Below are 7,805 nucleotides of genomic sequence, written 5' to 3'. Positions count from 1 at the left end.
AGCATGGTGTCTCAGTGGTTAGCAAAGCTGTCTCTCAGTACCAGGGACCCGGTTTTGGGGGAGGGAGAGGGGGCATGTAGTCTCAGTGGTTAGCACGGCTGTCTCACAGTACCAGGGCCCTGGTTTGGGGAGAGGGGGAGGGGGGCATAGTGTCTCAGTATTTAGTATGGCAGTCTTTCAGTACCAGGGCCCCGGTTGAAGGGATGGTTTGGATAATTGGGACACGTTGTCTCAGTGGTTAACACAGCTGTCTCAAAGTACAAGGGACACGGTTTGGGGGGAGGGGAGGGGGCATTGTGTCTCAGTGGTGAGCACGGCTGTCTCACAGTACCAGGGATCCAGTCATGGGGGAGGGGGAGAGGGGCATGATGTCTCAGTGGTTAGCATAGCTGTCTAACAGTATCAGGGCCGAGCTGAAAATGTGTTGCTGGAAAAGCGGAGCAGGTCAGGCAGCATCCAAGGAACAGGAATCGACGTCGATTCTCCTGTTCCTTGGATGCTGCCTGACCTGTTGCGCTTTTCCAGCAACACATTTTCAGCTCTGATCTCCAGCATCTGCAGTCCTCACTTTCTCCTCACAGTACCAGGGACCCGGTTTGGGGGGGAAGGGGGAGGGGAAGCGGGTGTATGGTGTCTCAGTGGTTAGCACGGCTGTCTCACAGTACTAGGGACCTGGTTTTGAGGGAAGGGGTAGGGGTGCATGGAATCTCAGTGGTTAACACGGCTGTCTCACAGTACCAGGGACCTGGTTTTGAGGGAGGGGGAGGGAGCATGGTGTCTCAGTGGTGAGCACAGCTGTCTCATAGGACCAGGGATCCTGTTTTTGGTGTGGGAGAGGGGCATGATGTCTCAGTGATTAGCACGGCTGTCTCAAAGGACCAGAGACCCGGTTTGTGGGGAGGGGGAGAGGGGCATGATATCTCTATGGTGAGCACGGCTGTCTCACAGTACCAGGAGCCCGGTTTGGGGGAAGCCGGAGGGAGGGCTGGTGTCTCACGGCCTTTGAGATCTTCCAAAACCTTTCTCCAAACACCTTCAAATTATGCTCACCTCTTGTCAACCATTTCCACCTTGGGAAGAAGTCTCTGGCTATTTACTCTCTCTGTAAATCTCACCATCTTGTTCAGCTCTATCAAGTTACCTCTCATCCTTCTTTACTCCAATGAGAAAAGACATAACTCCCTCAACCTTTCTTCATAAGACAAGCCCTCTAATCCAGGCAACATTCTGGTAAATCTCCTCTGCACCTGTTCTAAAGCTTCCATATCCTTTCTATAATGAGGCGACCAGAACATTTCAAATATGGTCTCACCAGAGCTTTATAGACCTTCAGCATAATCTTGTGGCTATTCAACTCAGTCCCCCTGCTATTGAAAACCAACACACCATACGCATTCTTAATAACAATTTCAGCTTAGGTGGCAAATGAGAGACCTGCAGACATGGACCCCAAGATCCGTTTGTTCCTCCACACTGCTATGAATCCTACATTTGACCCAGTAATCTGCATTTAACTTCGACTTCCAAAATGAATCCCTTCACAAAATAGGACATTGGAACAGAATTAGGCCATTTAGCCCCTTGGATCTGCTGTGCCTATTGGTCACAGCTAAAATGTTCTCAGCCACATTCTCCTGCCTTCACCAACTGACCATTGATTCACTTATTCATGAAAAACATACTTATTTCTATCTTAAAGAAACGACTGTGTGTGTGGGCTCATGCATGTGTTTGTGTGTAAGTGTCCATATCTGTATTTTTACGTGTTGTGTGTTTAATGTGTCTATGTATGTTTGTGTGTATCTCTGTGAAATGATGGCTCTGTGATTTTGGGGGTAAATCCATTGAAATTGAGATAAACCCTTACTCCCCTCCTCCACCTCTACGTCTGTCCCTGTTAAGTTTACAGTCATACAATGCCACCCTCTGCTGGTCTCCACATGCCGCTGCACAAGTGTCACTTTTTTTTCTATCAGAGGACATCAAATACTGTGAATATTTCACATTGCACGGCTGTTTGGTTTTGCAAATATCTCTGGATGCACAGAAGAGTTTGTCTGATACCTAGATATATTACCATCACCACGGGGTCAGTTTCAGGACTTTTCAATCCTTTCTCACTTACACCTTGTAGGGGTGAATTATAGAATATTTCAATTTAACGAACGTGTAGTAAATTCATCGCATCACCTGACAGATGATTTGGTCAGAATTGCTTGGCTGCAGTTGCAGTGGAAATACTCTTTAAGGTGTACACTCTGTGTAACAAATAATCTTCAAAGACAAATCACTTTCACATTGCCGAACGAGCACATATATTACTCAGGAGCATTCGCCACTCTGAGTGTCCTCAGTACAATTATGATCCTCCCAATACCCAACTGTGTCTGTGTGTGTGTGTGTGTGTGTGTGTGTGTGTCTGTGTGTGTGCGCACGCGTGCATGTGCAGCTGGTGCTGTCAGTTTGGATGGTACTATGATCTACCTCCCTCTCCCCACCTCCTAGACTGAATCCCTTATGGTTTTCTCCCTCCACTGCCATCAATGCAGTAGAGTGTGAAGACCAGCAGAGGCGGACATTGCATCACTTTAAACACCAGAGTGGCTGGCAGATCCGCTGTGCACACTGATACGCACAGAGACATGCAGATACACAAAGATATGCATATAGATACACAGGCACACATAGAGACTGGTGCAGTCACACAGATATTGAAGCACACAGAGAGAAATGCCAATATATTAATGCATGTGCACGCACAGATATACAGGCATCAGTACAGACACACCACAAACACTGACACACCGACGTTTATACAGAAATCCAGAATCTGTCAGCATTTATTTTTCGTTTGGTGACTTCCTCAATATTTCACTCAATCTTGTGGTGTGTGCCAAAATTTCTGTTGATCCGTTGGGATTCCTCTGCACCCTCACGATAGCTTCTACATTTTTCCTATAACAAGGCGACCAGAACTGAACACAATGTTCCAAGTGTGCTGTTACGACACAGCAATGAACAAATTTGTGAATTAAACCAAACACCCAGAAAAGCTTACCTTGCCTTATCATCTGTTAAAGCACCCATCCTCCTCCTCTCACCAAAAACAAAGTACCTGTGCCACAGCTTGGAAAGTTAACGAGTTTTTTTTCCTTTTTTTTCAACAGTCTCTTTGGGAATTTAGACTCATGGGAATGGAGGTTAAGGCAGTTGAATGTTCCTCCTGCAGAATGTGGGAGGTAAGGGTCACAACCAGTGTCCCTGCTGACGACATCTGCTGGAAGTGCATCTGACTCCAGCTCCTTGAAAACCGCGTTGGGGAACTGGAGCTGGAGCTGGATGAACTTCGGATCTTTCGGGTGGCAGACGGGGTTATTGAGAGGAGTTACAGGGAGGTAGTCACTCCTAAGGTACAAGAAAAAGGCAAATGGGTTACAGTCAGGGGACGGAAAGGGAACCGGCAGGCAGTGCAGGGATCCCCTGTGGCCATTCACCTCAACAATAAATATACCGTTTTGGATACTATAGGGGGGACTTACCAGTGGAAAGCAGTGGGGTAGAGGGCTCTGACACAGTGTCTGTCCCTGCTGCTCAGAACGGAAAGGGGAAGAGGAGCAGAGCAGTAGTCATTGGGGATTCCATAGTTCGGGGGACAGATAGGAGGTTCTGTGGGGACGAGAGAGACTCACGGTTGGTGTGTTGCCTCCCAGGTGCCAGAGTTCGTGATGTCTCTGATCGTGTTTTTGGGATCGTTAAGCGGGAGAGGGAGCAGCCCCAAGCCGTGGTCCACATAGGCACCAACGACATAGGTAGGAAGAGAGATGGGGATTTAAGGCAGAAATTCAGGGAGCTAGGATGGAAGCTTAGAGCTAGGACGAACAGAGTTGTTGGCTATGGTTTTTTGCCCGTGCTATGTGCTAGTGAGGCAAGGAATAGGGAGAGAGAGAAGGTGAACACGTGGCTGCAGGAATGGTGCAGGACGGAGGGTTTTGGATTCTTGGATAATTGGGGCTCTTTCTGGGTTAGGTGGGACCTCTACAAGCAGGATGGGCTTAATCTGAACCAGAGAGGTGCCAATATCCTGGGGGGGGGGGGGGGGGGGAGGGCGGAATTCGTTAAGGCTGTTGGGGTCGGTTTAAACAAATCCAGCAGGAGGATGGGAACCAAAATTGCTGTTAGAGTACAGAAAGGGTTGAGAGTAGGGAGGTCCAAAATCAAGTTTCAGTGACGCAAGATGGCACCGGCAAGCAAGAAGTTGGTTTGTGGTGCGTCCACCTCAACGCCTGGGACACCCGGAATAAGGTGGGTGAACTTGCAGCATGGTTTGGTACCTGGGACTTCAATTTTCTGGCCATTTTGGAGACATGGTTAGAGAAGTGACAGGAATAGTTGTTGCAGGTTCCAGGATTTAGATGTTTCAGTAAGAACAGAGAAGATGGTAAAAGAGGGGGAGGTGTTACATTGTTAGTCAAGGACAGTATTGCAGTTGCAGAAAGGATGTTTGAGGACTCGTCAACTGAGGTGGCATGGACTGAAGTTAGAAACAGGAAAGGAGAGGTCACCCCATTGGGAGTTTTCTATAGACCTCCGTATAGTTCCAGAGATGTAGAGGAAAGAACAGCAAAGATGATTCTCGATAGGAGTGACAGAGACAGGGTAGATGTAATGGGGAACTTCAACTTTTGAAATATTGAACGGGAACACTATAGTACGAGTACTATAGAGGGGTCAGATTTTGTCTAGTGTGTGCAGGAGGGCTTCCCGACACAGTATATAGACAGGCCAACAAGGGGCGAAGCCACATTAGTATTGATACTGGGTAATGAGCCTGGTCAGGTGTTAGACTTGGAAGTTGGTGAACACTTTGGTGATAGCAATCACAATTCTGTTATGTTTACTTTAGTGATAGAAAGGGATAGGTGTATACCACTGGGTAAGAGTTACAGCTGGGGAAAGGCAATTACGATGCCATTAGGCAAGATTTAGGAAGCATATGATGGGGAAGGAAACTGCAGGGGATGGGCACATTAGAAATGTGGAGCTTATTCAAGGAAAAGCTACTGTGTGTCCTAGATACGTATGTACCTGTCAGGCAGGGAGGAAGCTGTAGAGTGCGGGAGCAGTGGTTTACAAATGAAGTGGAATCTCTGGTCAAGAGGAAGTCAGTGACTTATGTTAGAATGGGATGTGAAGGCTCAGTTAGGGCACTTGAGGGTTACAAGGTAGTCAGGAAAGACCTAAAGAGAGAGCTTTGGAATGCTTTGCCTGCAACAGTGGTAGATTCGCCAACTTTAACTGCATTTAAGTCGTCATTGGACAAGCATATGGACGTACATGGAATAGTGTAAGTTAGATAGGCTTCAGATTGGTATGACAGGTCAGCGCAACATCGAGGGCTGAAGGGCCTGTACTGCGCTGTTGTGTTCTATGTTCTATGTTCCCCTACCTCCTCTGATTCCTGGTGAAAGTTCCCTCCACTATCCTGATGAGCCCTACCCTCACTAAAGCCATCATCTTATTCCTCACAAAAGTATCGAACATCTAAAGTTTTACCTTCATCCTACTCACCAATTATTTTTCATGCCCGCTTCTCTCTCTCCTGAGATTATTCTTCACTTCCTTCCTGACTACCTTGTTACCCTCTAGAGCCTTGTCTGATCCTTGCCGACTTAACCCTAAGTCATTTTCCTCCTTCCTATTGAGATATTCTGCATCTATTGATACAATGGAGATATGGAGCTGCAAATGGATTGGAGCTGCACATCCCGTCACTTCCAGCATGTGCTGCAAGTTTCCCCTCGATGGGCAGTGATCTAACAGAGTGTTACTGAACAATGCACTGGGGCAGTGTATACAGCTCTACATGCTGGGAGGGTAAATGGTCCTGGTTTACATAACAATTTACTGCTGTTCACTGCATAGCTCCCAGTGATGTAGAGGCATTTCATGGATTGGTGTGGTCTGCACAGATTGCTGGGTTTTGTTGAAAAGCACACTAGCCTGGTTTGAACACTGCTACATGCTGCACAGATATATCATCTGGATTATGGTGTCTGATTCTGTGACGTGGATTTCAGCTGAATTGTCAGCACATTTACTTTATGTTCTTGTTTTTGTTATTGGACCTACGAATGTCCTACTCATCCAGTTAATCCCATTTGTCTAAGAAGAGCCACGTTTACTGAACTTGTCGATCAAGTAATCATCCAATTATAACATGAATATCCATCCTTCTGTACCTTAACCTGGCCGTTGGTGCTCATATCCCTGGAATCCCAGGGAAATAATTATGAAGCTCAGAAACAATGTGCAAAACGTATGGCTCGTGGTCTCCTGTACGTCCCGGCTGTGGGTCCCATTTGGATCCCTAGTGTATCGAAAACTGGCATTGCGAAGCTCAGAAACAATGAAATGGTATGTGTCAGACTGCTATTCACTTCCCGGTGTGTTCCATGTGGTGCTCCATAGACAGGGGTGTGTGTGCTGGGCTGTTGTTCACTTCCCGGTGTGTTCCATGTGGTAGTCCATAGACAGGGAGGTGTGTGCTGGGCTGTTGTTCACTTCCAGGTGTGTTCCATGTGGTACTCCATGGACAGGGGTGTGTGTTTGACTGTTGCTCACTTCCCGGTGTGCCCCATGTACTGCTCCATGGGCAGGGGGGTGTGTGTTGGGCTGTTGTTCACTTCCCGGTGTGCCCCATGTGGTGATCATTGGACAGGTGTGTGTGCATGCTGGTCTATTGTTCACTTCCCGGTGTGCCCCATGTGGTGCTCCATGATGGGGTTCCAGCTGCTTTAGGCATGTCTTTGAACCTTGCTCTGTGCGTGTCCACTGAACCCCTGTGCTTATCCCTCTCAGTTGATTATGTACTTAGTAACACCAGGAAACCTCTCGAGTATTATTGTCAAAGAGCAGGCATCTAACTTGTAGCTGAGGGGCTTCTGACTGACTCCTGTTATAGAAAAGTTAGTGGAGGTTTGTGGATAGTTTGCTAGAGGTTGTGCTGTGACCCGCCTCAGACATTCAGGGAGACCTGAGGATTAGGTGACCCACCTCTCGATGGAGCATAGGGACTGTAGTTACAACACCTGCGTCTGGAAGATGAACAACAAATGGAGCAGAGGCTGCACAGAGAGGAAGATCTGAAACCACAGAGTGAGTGTGATTGGGGAAAGGGATCTGCTGTATCCACACCAGGTTTTCCAGGAACAGCTTCCCAAGTTACATTTAACTCAGAAGCAGAGTGTGAGGGGACCCTGATTGAACAAGGAGCTGGTAACAGACCGGTGTCACACTTCGTTCAACACGACCTGCATCTTCACACCAGGAGGAGGACGGTGCTGCCAGGGTCACTGTTTCACTCAGCTTCTATGATCCCGGACTTTCCAGGCAGGAGTGGGTGACAGCTCCATCATTTCCCAGTATGCCGACGTCAACATCACCATTTGGAGATGGAGGATATATATGGTGGTTGAGAGCAATGGGGTCTCTGGGAACATCAGGAAGATGGAGCAACACTTCCCGTGTCTGATCGGGTCAGAATGAATCCTCCATTACACACTGCATCACTAAGTCCTGTAGTATTTTTCCGTTTCAGTAACATACTACCTGCCATTCTTCCTAAAGTAAATGACAGACTATATATTATTTTAATCCCATTTGCTAAACTTTTAACCATTGACTTACCTATGCATATCCAATTCAGACTCTCCACCTTCCCTTGATAATTTAGTTTCCTGTTTATCTTAGTTTAATCTGCATACATAGTTTCAGTACATTTGTTCCACTCCTCCTGATCATTGATA

This window comes from Chiloscyllium punctatum, chromosome 28, assembly GCF_047496795.1.
Source record: "Chiloscyllium punctatum isolate Juve2018m chromosome 28, sChiPun1.3, whole genome shotgun sequence".
In the NCBI taxonomy this organism is placed as follows: Eukaryota; Metazoa; Chordata; class Chondrichthyes; order Orectolobiformes; family Hemiscylliidae; genus Chiloscyllium; species Chiloscyllium punctatum.
This window is presented reverse-complemented; position numbering follows the sequence as displayed.